This window comes from Mobula hypostoma, chromosome 5 (assembly GCF_963921235.1).
Source record: "Mobula hypostoma chromosome 5, sMobHyp1.1, whole genome shotgun sequence".
Taxonomy (NCBI): domain Eukaryota; kingdom Metazoa; phylum Chordata; class Chondrichthyes; order Myliobatiformes; family Myliobatidae; genus Mobula; species Mobula hypostoma.
The window spans coordinates 140,084,232-140,099,732 of NC_086101.1; the positions used below are offsets into that span (position 1 = coordinate 140,084,232).

Below are 15,501 nucleotides of genomic sequence, written 5' to 3' on the forward strand. Positions count from 1 at the left end.
ACAGATGCTGAAAGGTGATGTGGGGTTGGAATCTGTATTGCACCCAAAAACATTTAAAGCAAAGCAAAAAATCCTGTTACATTGGCATTGCATTAGAAGAAATTGAAAAGCCCAGTCTTTACCTCTTTTTCCTCCTTGTTGGACAAGGTTATTTATGCACGTCCAGTCTGGTTTATTGCTTCTCATGAATTGTGCAATGATTGGAACATCCAGGATGTGCTTTATCTTATTGTGGCGAATCAGTTTATTGAAGATAGTGCTGCAGTAATGCTTTGTTAGGTTGATGTGGCATCTTGAGGTTAAATTGCCAGGCCTACGGCTGTAAGGGTAAAGCTTCTTAAAATCATCAGTTTGTCTGTGAGTGTGCGTAATTTTTCTGCCTGTATAGAAGTACGTCCTGAAGAAATAAAATCTTCAACCTAGGGAGTGAAGATATCGTAGAACATCAGCAACGTTTTACCCACAGTCTAGTCCACGTCAACCTATAACCTGTCCGTCAATTCGCATTAAGCCTTTTAGTACTGGGGTGTAGAAATTCGTTTGATTTAATGGGCAAGTGTGCTAAGATGATTTATAAACCAAATATAACTGGTTCAATTACGCTATTACTTCAACAGCAGTGAATAAAGCAATAATCTGAAAGGCACTTGAAAATGTTTTTACAAAATGTAATAACCCGCATAGTGTTAAGAGGCGTTTATTTTTCCCCCTAATATTTCTGCACAAGTTAACCATTGCATTTAATTCCAAGAATGACGTGATTGCATTTGATTCCAAGGAAGGGCAATCCCTTTGGCATTGTCACGGCTAAATGTGCTTCAGAATTAAATATTTCTTAAGTGCAGTTGCTGTTGTAATGTGGGAATTATGATAGTCATTTTGTGCACAGCAAGCTCCCACAAATAGCTTTGACTGAATAAACTCTGTTAATTCTGCTGATTGAGAGGGAAATATTTGCCAAGGCACCCGAGAAAATCTCTTGTATTTTCTTGTGGCATGGGATTTATGTTCCCTGAGCAGACATCTCCAAAAGATGGCAGCTCTGACACCACTGGAGGTCAGCCAAGGTATTTGTACTGGAGTGGGGGACTTGGACCCACAAGAGTGTGACTGTGAGGACAGAGTGCCATCCGCTGAGCCACATCTGACACCTCAGAAAAGGAGAGAGAATTTAAATAGGTGGCGTGCACTTACGAGCATTTCATAGGTGCAGTGAATGAGCGATCGCCAAAAACGGTTCCTTCCTAGATACCAGTAGACACGAGGTCATCTATGTGACCCGGACTACCTCTCTTAACCCCCTGCACTCCCTTTATGCTGTTGGACTTTTCCAGTCCCAGATGGGCTGACATTTCCTTAAGAAGGTGTTTGACAACAGCCAGAATTGGAATTTGGTGGCTCTGGTTGAATCTGTGACACCGACCAGGCAAAGGCTTAAGATTGGTCGTGAGTGATTAGCTGTTGTGGCTGGTGCCCATCTGTCCTTCACATCAGCCCTAGGAATTTTCCATGTAAATGTTTTGCACCAGCTGCAGGGTTTGAGCCCATTCTGGACCTCTTACGACAGATCTGCTCCATTGCGAGGACTTGCAACTCTGCAGCTTCCGTTCCTGGTTCATCCTAACTTCTGCTAAAACCCTCTGCCGCCTTTTTTGACTTTCACACATCGCTTCTGTGCAGTATACAGTACTGTCTCGTACAACCCCTCCATGCGCACCACCTCCCCCTCAGCCTGAGTGCTGTCTGCTCTGGCGATCTCAGAAAGTGTTGGCTGAATCCTGATGGAGTTCACCAGCAACTTCTCAACAGGGGCATCCGAAAATGAAGTGTTGGTAAACCTTTTGTACCTGCTAAACTGCTTAAGAAGTATTAATCTCATTTAAATTTTGTCCCTTTCTACACACCCACCACCAGTGTAGTTGAATTCACCGAATGAAGTTTGCAAATTTCGATGATCTTTGTCTGTCTTCTGTGTGCATCAGCTACAATGATTTTGGAATTGGAGGGCAGTGTATTTAGTAGAACTGCTGCCTCACAGCACCAGAGCCTTGTGTTCAGTCCTGTTCTTGGGTGGTGTCTACCTAGGTTTTGCACATTGTTCCTGTGAGTTTCCTCTGTGTGCTCTGGTTTCCAAAGGTTTGTGGGTCAGGAGGTTAATTGTCCCTTGTAAACTCCCCCTACTACGTAGGTGAGTAGTGGTGGATTCTGGGGGTGGGCGGGGGAAGAAGTTGGTGGGAATGTGGGGAGAATAAAATGAAATAAGAATATGATGTGTAAGTAGGGGCATGATGGTTGGCATGGGTCAAAAGGCCTGTTTACTTGTCGTTTTCCTGCATTACTGAGGTCATCCTGCTTGACAGGTAGAACTTGTTTTAATTAAATTAGAAGGGATTGCAGATGCCACAATCTGGACTCAAAATTCTGGATCTAAGTGTGGGGGAACAGCCTGTTGTTTGGACGATTTTAACACTGGCCCAGATAGACTTAGAAAGGCAGGGAGTCAGGACCGGAGGTGAGGATCACGCCGATTCTGCCTGCTCTTCTGCGAGGTTTACACCTCTCCCCATGGTGCTGAGGCTATGAGACTGTTCTGGCTGCTGCACACTTCGTGTCTGCGAGCTTTGCAGTGATTTGCCCCGCTGTGTGATGAGCTGAGACCAAGGCTGTGGGCCTACTGTGGCTACTCCGGGTCTGTGCACCCAGTTTGGTTCAGAATACAGTTATTTGCTTTTATTGTTCGCATGATTTGTGTGTTTTTTTTCCTTTTTCTCTGTTCATTGGGTTTTAGTCTTTTTTTTAATTGGGTTCTTTCGGCAGACAAATCTCAAGGTTGTATAACTTGTACATTCTTTGATAATATACGTACTTCGAATCCTTTGAAAAACAAACTGGAGGAACTCTGGCGTCAGGCAGCATCTGTGGCGGGAGTGGGGGGGACGGGTTAGGAATTGTTAACGTTTTTGGTTGAAATCATGCATTAGAACCTGAAACATCGACAACTCTTTTTTCCTTTGTTCCCACAGCTTGACTTGCTGAGTTCCTCCAGCAGTTCATTTATTGCTTTAGTTTTAATCTTTCCTTCAGTTCATCTTCTAAAGAGTTGTTCATCACTTCAACTCTTAAAATCTCTGTACTTCTCCAAATTGGGCCTATTGCCCATCCCTCGACCTTTTAATACTGTATCCGTGCCTTCAGCTGCCACGGTCTCAGGTCTCGGGTCTCAATACCTCTCCCTTAGTCTTCCCCATCTCTCTTCTCCTCTAAACTTTAACTCTTTGCCCTGAATTCTCTTTGTGTCCCTTGATATCAATGTGGGTTGATTTTTTTTTCTTGTTGATCTTCTGGAGAACGGGAGAATTTTTACTTAGTTAAATGAGCTGTACATTTGCAAATTGTTTTATAGTGAAGAGGACATTTATTCCTTGTGCTTTTCTTTTCGGTGTTTCTGTGGACTCTTGGGTCTCCTGCTCTTCATTTTTTTAATCAGTTTTTGTCATCCAACTAATCTTGACTCGTGTTTCCTTGGTGTACTTTATCAACTCCACAGCCCCATCATAATGACGTCACCTTTAAAGCAGCCTCCACTTACATAAAATGCGGGAGGAACTCAGCAGGCAAGTCTCTGCCTGCGCGCTTCCTTTTGGGGAGGAATGGAGAGCTATATGTGAAGAAGAATGTTCTAAGATGAAAAGCTTGTAATTTGAACACAAGGCAGAGGGTGTTTAAAAATGCAAGGGGATCGCTGAAGGAGCTCCAAGGTACAATGGATGAATGAGCTGAGGTTTTTGGAAGCTGAGCAGTGAACGGCAAGAATCTGGAACTGGTGAGAATCTCAGCAGATCAGTGGAATCGGGGAAGGGAATAGATGATACTACAAATACTAATGTACAACTTCAGTCATTTTGTTTGAAAGTGGCTGGTATTTTCTAAAGGCAAGCTTAATGTTTCACAGGTCTGGTTGGGTAGTTGTGTGATCGAGGACTGGGTTCCTTGTCTTTGCCATGGGAAAATGTAGGCCTAAAATGTACAGGTTGGGGGAAGGTGGAAAGAGAGAATGTGGCCAAGAGCTGGAAAGATGGTTCTGGGAATTAGGCAACCATGTTTGTAAGTGAGAAACAGAATGTATTCCACCATAATATCTCTGGGCCTTTCACCTCCACAAACACTCCAGTAAATTTCGACGAAAATGGAGAGCATGCTGACTGGTGTGTCATGGTCTTGTACAGAGACTTCAATGGTTAGGATCAGACATGGCTGCAGAGTGTTGTAGGTTGAGCCAGGTCCATCATGGGCACCAGCCTCCCCATCGTCAGGAAGCAGTGCCTCAGGAAGGCAGCATCCGTTAAGGACACTTGCCTCCGCTTTGTATGCCTTCAGGGAGGAGATACAGGACCGTGAAGGTGCATTCTCAACATTTTAAGAACAGCTGCTTCCCTTTTGCTCTCCGATTTCTGAACGTTCCACCAATGCTACTTCATTATTTTGCTCTTTTTGCACTACTTGTTTTTTATATTTATTGTTGTAACTTGCAGCACTTTTTTATGTATTGCACTTTACTGCTGCCACAAGACAACAGATTTCACGGCACATGTCAGTGATCTGACTGGTTCCCTTCAAATACGCACCAGGTCAAACGCTCCCGAAGCTCCCTGTCTCCTGTCTCTGTCACCCAGCTGACTAATAGTTGCTGATACCAGATTGTACATTTTTTGGTTGTAAACATACAATGAAAATAACAAGCCTCTCACCTTTCTGCTTATCTGGATATCCTGGCTAGTGAAGATATTAATCATGCTGTCCTGCTGGCTGGAATGGATGGCTTGTACATCCCAGTTCTGTACATCCCAGTCTTCTTTGCAAAGAGTGACTTTCTCTGGGTTCCTTTGATTAGATCTCCCCCCCCCGCCCCAAATACTTCATCTGCCTCTGTAAAGGGGTATGAGGGCATAAATGATAGCACCAGGAGTCTAGAGGCCTGGACTATTGATCTGAAAACGTAGGTTTAAGTCCTATCACTATGGGAGCTGGGAAATTTGAATTCAGCTGATAAAAATAAATTTGGAATAGTTGATCTCCCTGTCACAATGAACATTAAACTACTGGAATTTTGATTGTGGACTTAAAATATACGATGAGGAGCACACACCAGTCCTCATAGAGGGATCAAAAGTGGAATGAGTGAGCAATTTCAAGTTCCTTGGTGTCAGTATCTCTGAGACCTAACTTTGTCCAAACATATCAGTGTGGCTATAAAGGAGGCAAGACAGCAGCTATATTTCATTAGGAGTCTGAGGAGATTTGGTTTGTCACCTAAAATACTCGCAAATTTCTGCAGATGTATTATGGAGAGTATTCTGACTGGCTGCATCACTGTCTGGTATGAGGGGGGTGTGGGGTGTGCTTACTGCATAAGATCGAAGTAAGCTGCAGCAACTTGTAAAATTAGCTCCATCATGGACACTAGCCTCTGTAGTATCCAAGACATCTTCAAGGAGTGGTGCCTCAGGAAGGTGGTCCATCATTAAAGACCCCCACCACCCATGACATGCTCTCTTCTCATTGTTACTGTTGGCAGGGAGGTACAGAAGCCTGAAGGCAAGAGATTCAGGAGCTGCTGCTTCCCCTCTGCCATCCAATTTCTGAATCCATGAACACTATCTCACTTATTTTACTTCTGTTTTTGCACTACTTGTTTAATTTAACTATTTAATACATGTATACCTCACTGTAATTCAGTTTTTTTTCCTATATTGTCATGTATTGTACTGCTGCTGCAGAGTTAATAAATTTCACAATGCATGCTGGTGATAATGAACCTGATTCTGGTTAGACATGCATCTAGTTTCTGCATCTTCATCAAGGGCAAAAACCTATATTTGCTCCATCTGGCAGATGTGTGACTCTAACCCAGAGCAATGCCAGCTACTGCCTCACATTTCCATCAATCCTGATCTTAGGTGCTGTCCGTGTGGAGTTTGCATGTGGTGGGTTTTCACCCAGTGCTCCAGTGTCATTGGAGTTTTATTGTCATATGCACAAGTATGTGAATGCACAGATTCAATGAAAAATAGGCACATAGATTCATATAAGTGGCATTCACAAGAAAAACCTAAAATTAAATATAAATTTAATGTTTTTACAAGAAGGAAGGCAGAACTAGAACAAAAAATCCATTTTAGTGTAAGGTAATCAAAGTGGTCATAGTGTTTCTAAAACTGCTGCAATTAGGATTTTACTGGTTGATTCAGGGACTGAATGGTTGAAGGGAAGTAACTGCTCTTGAACTTAGTGGCATGGGGCTTCAGGTTACCAGACTACCTGCAGAAAGATGGCATGACCAGATGGTCCAACTACATTGCTGTCATGGCTAAGAAGGCTCACCAATGTCTCTAAGCTAAGGAATGTCCCCATTGATCCTTACTAATTTTTGCACTGTTGAAGCTTCTTATCTAGATGCACCAAGATTTGGTTTGGCAACAGCTCTGCCTGTGACTGCAAGAAACAGTTCAGCACGTCACAGAAACCAGCCTCCCCTCCATGAACTCTTATCTATACTTCTCACTGCCTCAGCAAAGTACATAACAGAATCAAAGACCTCACCCACCCTGGACATTCTTCTCCCCTCTCCCATTGGACAGGAGATGCAAAAGACTGAAAACACATGCCATCAGGCTCAAGGACAAGCTTCTACCTGCTGTTATGAGACAGTTCCTAGAGCAATAAGATGGGCTTGATCTATCAATCTTTTGTTCTGTTCCTGCACTGCACTTTTCCTGTAGCTATTACACTCCATTCTGCAAACTGTTATTTTACTTGCTACTACCTTAATGCACAGTGTGTACTGAATTGATCTGTATGAACAGTGTGCAAGTTAAGTTTTTCACTGTATCTCAGTACTATGACCATTGAGAACGTTGACCAGCTGCAATTCCACAACTGGTATGGGAGTAGCAGAGCATCGGACCAGAAGTCCCTACAGTGGACTGTGAGAATGGCTGAGAGGATCGTGGAGGGTCTCCCTACCATCCATCAGGAACGTTTGTCAGGAGCGTTACATAGGCAGGGCGTTTGGTAGTATTAAGCATCCCACCCACCCATATAGCACCCTCTTTGATTTTCTATCTTTCAGGAAGGAGACTCTGATGCATCAAGTCAAGAATGGTTGGGATGGGAAACAGCTTCTTCCCTCAGGCCATTGGGCTTCAGAACCCCCTGCCTCGCCGTTTTCAAAGTATCCTAGGATAATTTGTTCTGTACTCTACAATATTTTATTTATCTACCTTACTTTGTTTATTCAGTTGTAGATTTAATTCTTACTTTCCTAAATTAGTGTGTGTTATATGTACTAGGGTGCTTTACACCCTGGTCCAGAGAAAAGTTGTCTCGTTTGACGGTATATAGTTAAATGACAATTAATATTCCAATTCCAGTGCTGGGGATGTTTGGCTGTTGGCTTGTTGAGGCAGCATTTACTGTAGTTACTATCGATGGTGCGGAAGGATGTGCCTGTGATGTATTGAATCGAGTCCATTAGTCTCTGCAGCTTTTTGTGTTCCTGTGCATTCAAATGGCAATAATGCAACCAGTCATCATACTTTCAACAGTACATCTGTAAAATTTTGTGATGGAGTTTTCACTGACAAGCCAGACCTCCTTAACTAGCTAAGAAAGTAAAGACGTTGGGCACTTTCTTTTTACACAGCTCAGAACAGTGTGTGACATTTGTTGTGTTAATATTAAGGAATTTAAAGCTGCTGGCTCTCCATCACTGTTCCCTCAATTACACTGGTACATGTTGACTCTCCGACCCATTCCTGAAGTCAGCAATCAGCTCTTTAGTTTTCCTTGCAGATACCAAAGCCTTATGAGTACAAAGGTTGATTGCCCATTGTAAATTACCAACTGTGTTTGGGTGAGAGTAGGGATGGAATCTGGGAAGAATAGATTCTACTGATTCTAATGGGCCGAGAGGCCTGTTTCCATGCTGTATGGCTCTGTCTTCTGAAGTGGTCACCAGGGCACTCAATTCCAATGGTTTGGGGGAAGTGCAGCCCAAGGAAACATTTCATTTGACCCTTTTCCTCTTCAGCATTTCATCTTTCTGCTTAAGTGCATTCACCTCAATCACTCCCAATATAGTGGTCAGAGTATGAAAGTCACTCCTCTGATTTTCTTTCTGAATTCCTGATTGGATTTACTAATGAGCATCACGTGCTGATATTTGGACTTCTGTGTCTACCTTGTCATGATTTTACAGACAGCACAAATTTCTTTAGGTCCTGTGAGAAAAGGTGAAATATTGAATGTCAGGCCTCTAGAAAATGAGTCTGGGGCATTAGTAATGGAAATGTAGATGGTAGGTATTTTATATGGGTCTTCAGTCTGGAGCTGACAGAAAAAGCTTGAAGTTGGAAAGGAAGAACTTAAGGAAATTACAAGTCAGTTGGTTGAGCTTGGCTGACAAGTTTCCGGATACTGGCAAGCTACATCCGGAGGTTTTATCACAAGTAGCTAGTGTGATAATTGATGGCTTTGCTTTAATTTTTGGGGAAGGTTCAGTTAGATTGGAAAATAGTGAAAGCTGCTCTTTCATTCAGGAAAGTTAGATCATAATCCACACTGGGAAAATATTGGAAGGTATTGAATGTGTTATAGCAGAGAACTTTGAATGATTCAAGGTAAGCAGGGAAAATCAACATGGGAAAATCAACGTGTTTGATCGGTTGTACTTTTTTGAAGACGTAACATATTTGCAGATAATGTGGGACTGATGAAAGTGCTGCTCCTGGCTTTTCATTAGACAAGGTCACTCACCCAAGGCCTTTGTGGAAAAATTAACCTTGTGGTATAAAAGGAAAATTGGTTTATTATTATCACATGTACAGTGAAAATGTTTATTTTCCATGCAATCGAGACAGATCATTTCAGAACACACACAAAGTGCTGGAGGAACTCAGCATGTTAGGCAGTGTCCGTGGAAATGAACAAACAGTCAACATTTTGGGCCGAGACTCCTCTTCAGGACTTGAAAGGAAGGGGAAAGATGCCAGAGTATAATGGTAGGGGAGGGGAAGGAGGAGAGCTAGAAGGTGATAAGTGAAGCCATTTGGGTGGGAAAGGTAAAGGGCTGGAGATGGAGGAATCTGATAGGAGATGGGAGTGGACTGTAGGAGAAAGGGGAGGAGGAATGGCACCAGGGGATGTGATACACATGAAAAATCAATAATGGTATGCAGAATAGTGTTACAGTTACAGAGAAAGTGCAGTACAAGTAGTCACTAAAGTGCAAGACCATAACTAGACAGATTGAGGGTAACTGGCTATCTTATACAAGATGTCTGTTCAGTAGTCTTATAGCAGCAGGATAGAAATTGTCCTTGAACCTGGTGGGCATGCTTTCAAGCTTCTGTATCTTGTGCCTGATGGAAACAGAAGAGAGGATGACTGGGGTTGGAGGGGTCTTTGATTATGTTGGCTGCTGTACTGAGGTAGTGAGGAATATAGACCAAGCCTGTGGAGGGGAGGCTGTTGTTTCTGATGTGATGATAACATTGGAATGGATAGATGTTTGGGCATCTAACAAGGAGCATTTTCCAGGGTCTTTTCTTTTCAATTCATTTGAATGTCTTGGATAAAAGCACCAAACATATAAAAGCTAAATTTGCTCATGATACAAAGGAAGAAAGGAAAAGCAAATTGCAGTGAATATGTACAAGGATATAGATAGCTTAAGTGAGTGGCAAAGATCGGACAAATGGAGTATATTGTGAGAAAATGTGAAATTGGCAGAAAAAAATAAAAAAGCGTGTTATTTAAATAGTGAGAGATCTCTGACAGCATCACTGACCTCATCAACTCTGGAGAACTCCCATCCACTACCATCAAACTCATAATTCACTTGCCCCGCACTGCTTCTTCCTACCTCCTACCCCAAATCTAGAAACCTGACTCTCTGGGTAGGCCTATTTTCTCTGCCTGTTTCAGCCCTACTGAACTCATGTCCTCGTATCTCAACTCCATTCTATCCCCCTTGGTTCAGGCCCTTCCTACCTACATCTGCAACACTCAGCATGCTCTCAAACTGTTGAGATCAACTCACTGTCCATGGCCACCTCATTTTCACCATGGAGTCCAGTCCCTATACATTTCTATCCCCCTGAAGAAGGTCTTGAAGCTCTGTACTTTCTCAACAAAACCAACCAGCTCCCCTCCACCACCACCCTCCTCCATTTGGCAGAACTGCTCCTCGCCCTCACCAGAAGTGGGATCTCCCAGTGGCTACCCATTTTAATTCCACTTCCAATTCCCATTCTGATGTGTCAATCCATTGCCTCCTCTACTGTTCCGATGAGGCCACACTGAGGTTGGAGGAACAACACTTTGTATCCTGTCTGGATAGCCTCCAACCTGATGGCATGAATATTGATTTCTCAAACTTCCGGTAACGCTCCCCCCCCCCCATCCCCTTCATCATCTCCTTGCCTGCCTATCGTCTTCCGCTGGTGCTCATCCCCCTTTTGTTTCTTCCACGGCCTGCTGTCCTCTCCTATTCCAGCCTTGTATCTTTCATCAATCAATTCCCAGCTCTTTACTTCCCCCTTCCCCCTCCCAATTGCACTTATCACCTTGTGTTTCTCCTTCCCCTCCCCCCCCATCTTTAAAAATCTACTCATCTGTTTTTCTCCAGTCCCGCTGAAGGGTTTTGGCCCAAAACATCAACTGTACTCTTTTCTATAAGTGCTGCCTGGCCTGCTGAGTTCCTCCAGCATTTTGTGTGTGTGTTCCTTGCCCTCACCGATTTAATTTTTTTTTCCTCCTTTCAGCTCCACCCACTTTCTCCTGACTCGAGGTAGCCATGGGCAGCTGCATGTGTCCCAGCTATGCCTGCCTTTTCATTGGCTACGTAGAACAGTCCACTTTCCCAAGCCTTCCCTGGTCATGCTCCCCAGCTACAATCCACTACATTGACGACAGCATTGCTGCTGATTCATGCACCCTTGTCAATTTCATCAACTTTGCCTCCAACTTCCATTTTGTCCTTAAATTCACTTGCTCCATTTCTGACACTTTCCTCCTCTTTCTCTGCCAACATCTCTTATACTGATTCCCTTGGTTCTCTTCCCACTCTGTCTCTTGTAAAAATATTATTCTCTTTTCTCAGTTCCGTCATCTCACCACAGATGCTGTCCTCACCCACATCCCTTCCATTTCCTGGACATCTACACTCACCCCATCTTCCTGCCCCCTCAACAGGGCTAGAGTTCCTCTTGTCCTAATCTACCAGCCCTGAGCCTCTGCATCCGACATATCAGCCTCTGCATCACCTGCCATCTCCAAACAGATCCTACCACCAAACACATCTTTACCTCCTCCCCCAACTCTCTTCTTTCGGCACGCATTGCTCTCCCCGTGATTCCCTTGTCCATATTTGTCTCTTGCCAGTTGTTTCCCTCCTGGCACTAATCCCTGCCTGTTCACCTCGTCCCTCACCTCCTATTCAGGGCTCCCAAAAACTCTGTCCAGGTGCAGCAGCACTTTATCACAAAATATTCTGCCCCCCTCTTAGAAGTTTTCATGTTTTATTGTTTTCCAACATTAAATCACAGTGGATTTAATATGACTTTTTAATAGGAAAAGACTCTTTCATGTCAAAATGAAAACAGATCTCTACAAAGTGATCTAAATTAATTACAAATATAAAACACAATAATTGATTGCTCAAGTATTCAGCCCTTTTAATATGACAAACCAAATCATAACTGGTGCAGCCAACAGGAATTCTGCAGATGCTGGAAATTCAAGCAACACACATCAAAGTTGCTGGTGAACGCAGCAGGCCAGGCAGCATCTCTAGGAAGAGGTACAGTCGATGTTTCAGGCCGAGACCCTTCGTGCTGAGACCCTCCTGATGAAGGGTCTCAGCCTGAAACGTCGACTGTACCTCTTCCTAGAGATGCTGCCTGGCCTGCTGTGTTCACCAGCAACTTTGACTGGTGCAGCCAATTGGTTTAGAAGTCACATAATTCGTTAAATGGAGATCATCTGTGTGTAGTCAAGGTGTTTCAATGATTGTAGTAAGAATACACTTGTATCTGGAAGGTCCAACTGCTGGTGAGTCAGTATCCTGGCAAAAACTACACCACAAAGACAAAATAACACTCCAAACAACTCTGCAAAAAGGTTACTGAAAAGCACAAGTCAGGAGGTGGATACAGGAAAATTTCTAAGTCACTGGATATCCTTTGGAGTCCAGTTTAAGTCATTCATCAAGAAATGGAAAGAATATGGCACAGCTGTAAATCTGCCCAGAGCAGACTGTCCTCAAAAACTGAGTGACCGTGCAAGAAGGAGACTATTGAGGGAGGCCACCTAGAGACCTATGACAGCTCTGGAGGAGTTACAAGCTTCAGTGGCTGAGATGGGGGAAATGTGCATCCAACATCTGTGGCCCAGATACTTCATCAGTTGCAGCTTTACGGGAGAGTGGCAAAGAGAAAGCCACTGTTGGGGGAAAAAAAACATGAAATCTCGGCTAGGGTTTGCTGGAAGGGAGACGCTGAAGTCAGCTGGAGGAAGGTATTGTGGTCTGATTGATCCAAAATTGAGCTTTTTGGCCATCAGAGTAAATGCTATGTTTGGCATAACCACTCCTACTGTGAAGCATGGTGGTGGCTGCACCGTGCTGTGGGGATGCTTCACAGCAGCAGACCCTGGACGGCTTGTGAAGGTAGAGGGTTAAAATAAAAATCAAAACACAGGATAAGATGTTAACATCCCTCATGCCAGTGGGTCATGAGCACTTGCTCGAGACTGACCTTGATGTTGGGAGTGGCACAGGGGTTTTCAAGTGGGTACCCTCCTTCCTCCATGTTTCATCGATTAGCCCACTACATCTATGGAGGGCTTGACGATGATTATGGCATCTCCAAGTCACCCTCTATTAGGTCTTCCCACTCTCTTGATGCTATCTTGGAGCCTAGGAGAGTTCTTTTCGCTTGATCCAAAGCCAGTGACTGCCTCTTTCTGTGGCATCTGATGGTTTGCCATAGAGTTTGACCTAGCTCCTTCAGCATGATGCTGAATGTGGCTATAAATCCCCTACATCCCACTCCCACAGGACAAACTGGTTTTCCAGCCGCATCACTGAGCTTCAGCTGCTAGATCTGCATAACATAGCCTCATGTGTTCATCGGCTTCAGCCACTGAATCCTCCCACGGGCCTGTGAGTTCCACGATGCAGTCGATCTGTAATGAATTGGACCAGAGAACCAAGCCTGGCCCAAGGTCGGTGGCAGCAATTTCCAGTGGAAGGGTGAGTTGCTTATTGACATTCATGGGCATTATCCAGTCACGGGCTGTGTTCATGTGTCCTGTTTCTGGCTTAGGAGGGAGAAAAGTTGGTCTTTTCCTTCCCTCCTGGACGAATGCTGCTGGTGTCAGAGAGTTAATCATTCTAGGGGGAAAGGAGTTGGTTGCTATCCTCTTGGTCTTGATTGCCGCTGCCAGACTCTTCAGGACCTGGTTGTAACACCACGTGTATCTGCCTTGTGTGAGGCTGGTTTAGCAGCTTGCCGGATACGCCTGAGGGTTCCTGGAATCGGGCACAGAGCACAAGTTGAAATTGAACTTTCCGAAATTGACGTCCGAAGAACGCTTAAAATTAGAAATACCTATTATGGATGGAGAAATAAAGAGTGTTATTTCTTCAATGAATTCTGGTAAATCACCCGGTCCAGAGGGTTATACAGTAGAACTTCTTAAATCTTTTTCTTCCATTCTTTCCCCTTGGTTGTGCAGAATTTTTAAAGATGCAATTACTATAGGTAAACTAGCACAATCATTTTATAGAGCCTCTATTTCCCTAATTTAAAAAAATAAGGATCCTACTGAATGTGCATCATATAGACCGATATCCTTGCTGAACGTAGATTATAAGATTTTTTTCTAAAATATTATCGTCTAGGTTAGAAAAGGTATTCCCTCAGATTATTTCTGAGGATCAAACTGGATTTACTAAAAATCGTTACTCATCTTTTAATATTAGGAGATTAATGAATATTGTTTATACTCCTTCACTTAGAACTCCAGAATGTGTTATTTCATTAGATGCACTGAGAAAGCCCTTGACAGAGTTGAATGGCCATATTTATTCAGTACGCTTGAGACGTTTAACTTCAGCCCGATATTTATATCTTGGATTAAACTGATATACTCCTCTGGCTTCGGTTTTTTACTAATAATCAAAGATCTCCCTTTTTTCGATTATTTCGTGGTACTAGACAGGGTTGTCCTTTAAGTCCTTTATTATTTGATATCGCTTTAGAACCTCTAGCAATTGCTATCTGAGATTCACCAAATATTTTAGATATTATTCGTGGGAATGAGATGCATAAGTTATCAATATACGCAGATGATTTATTACTATATATTTCTGACCCAGAGAAATCCATTTCTGCAATTTTATCTTTGTTGGCTCAGTTTAACAAATTTTCTGGCTACAAATTGAATCTTAATAAGAGTGAACTTTTTCCGTTAAACATGCAGGTCCCAATTTATAAATGCTTACCATTTAGATTAGTTACTGATTGTTTTACTTAGGAGTAGAAATCACCAAGAAGCATAAGGATTTATTAAAGGCTAATTTTTTTCCTTTATTTGATCAGATTAAATGTTTCTTTACTAAATGGTCACCAATGACATTGTCTTTAATTGGTTGGATCAATGCTGTCAAGATGATGATTCTACCTAAGTTTCTATATTTATTTCAAGCATTGCCTATTTTTATCCCAAAATCCTTTTTTGATAATATTGATTCAAAAATTTCTTCATACATATGGCAGAATAAAAATCTTAGACCAAGTAAAAGATACTTACAGAAGCCTAAAAAGGAGGGCGGTTTAGCATTGCCGAACTTTAGATTTTACTATTGGGCAATTAGTATTCGTTATTTAAAATTTTGGACATGAAATTGGGACACAGTTTCAAGTCCACAATGGATTAGTCTTGAATGTAAATCTGTTTCAGAGTTTTCATTAGGTTCTATTTTAGGGACCCCGTTTCCCTTTGATTTTTCTAAATTGGACAAACATATGGATAACCCAATAGTTAAATATATTCTTTGAATATGGTTTCAGTTTTGAAAATTTTTTGGATTGAATCAATTTATTTTAGCAAGTCCTATTCTATTCAATTTTCTTTTTCAACCCTCTTTTGGATCAAGCCTATCTAGTGTGGAAAACTAAAGGTATAATACGTTTTTCTGATTTATTTTTGGATAATTGTTTCATGTCTTTTGAACAATTATCTAATAAATATAATTTACCTAGGTCCCATTTCTTTAGATACTTACAGATTAGAAACTTTTAAAATGCTGTTCTTATTACCTTTCCGATTTCATATTCATCAGATATAATGGAAAGAATTCTAGATTTAAACCCTTTTCAGAAAGGTTCAGTAGCAATTATTTATAATATAATTTTGAAAATAAATCCAGATGTATCG

The 15,501-nt window shown here is 42.4% G+C and overlaps 1 protein-coding gene across 7 annotated transcripts in view; it reads left to right on the top strand.

Annotated features, from left to right (window-relative positions):
• Nucleotides 1–15,501, top strand: part of LOC134347038 (amyloid-beta A4 precursor protein-binding family A member 1-like) — a 199,336-nt gene that overhangs the window by 291 nt on the left and 183,544 nt on the right. For 2 of the 7 annotated variants that reach the window (XM_063049060.1, XM_063049064.1), the window contains exon 1: nt 3,678–3,823. The exons of the other annotated variants lie outside the window; for them this stretch is intronic. The gene's annotated coding sequence lies outside the window, so the exon portion shown is untranslated. Of the gene's footprint in view, nt 1–3,677; nt 3,824–15,501 lie in introns of those variants that run through there. 7 annotated transcript variants of the gene reach the window in all.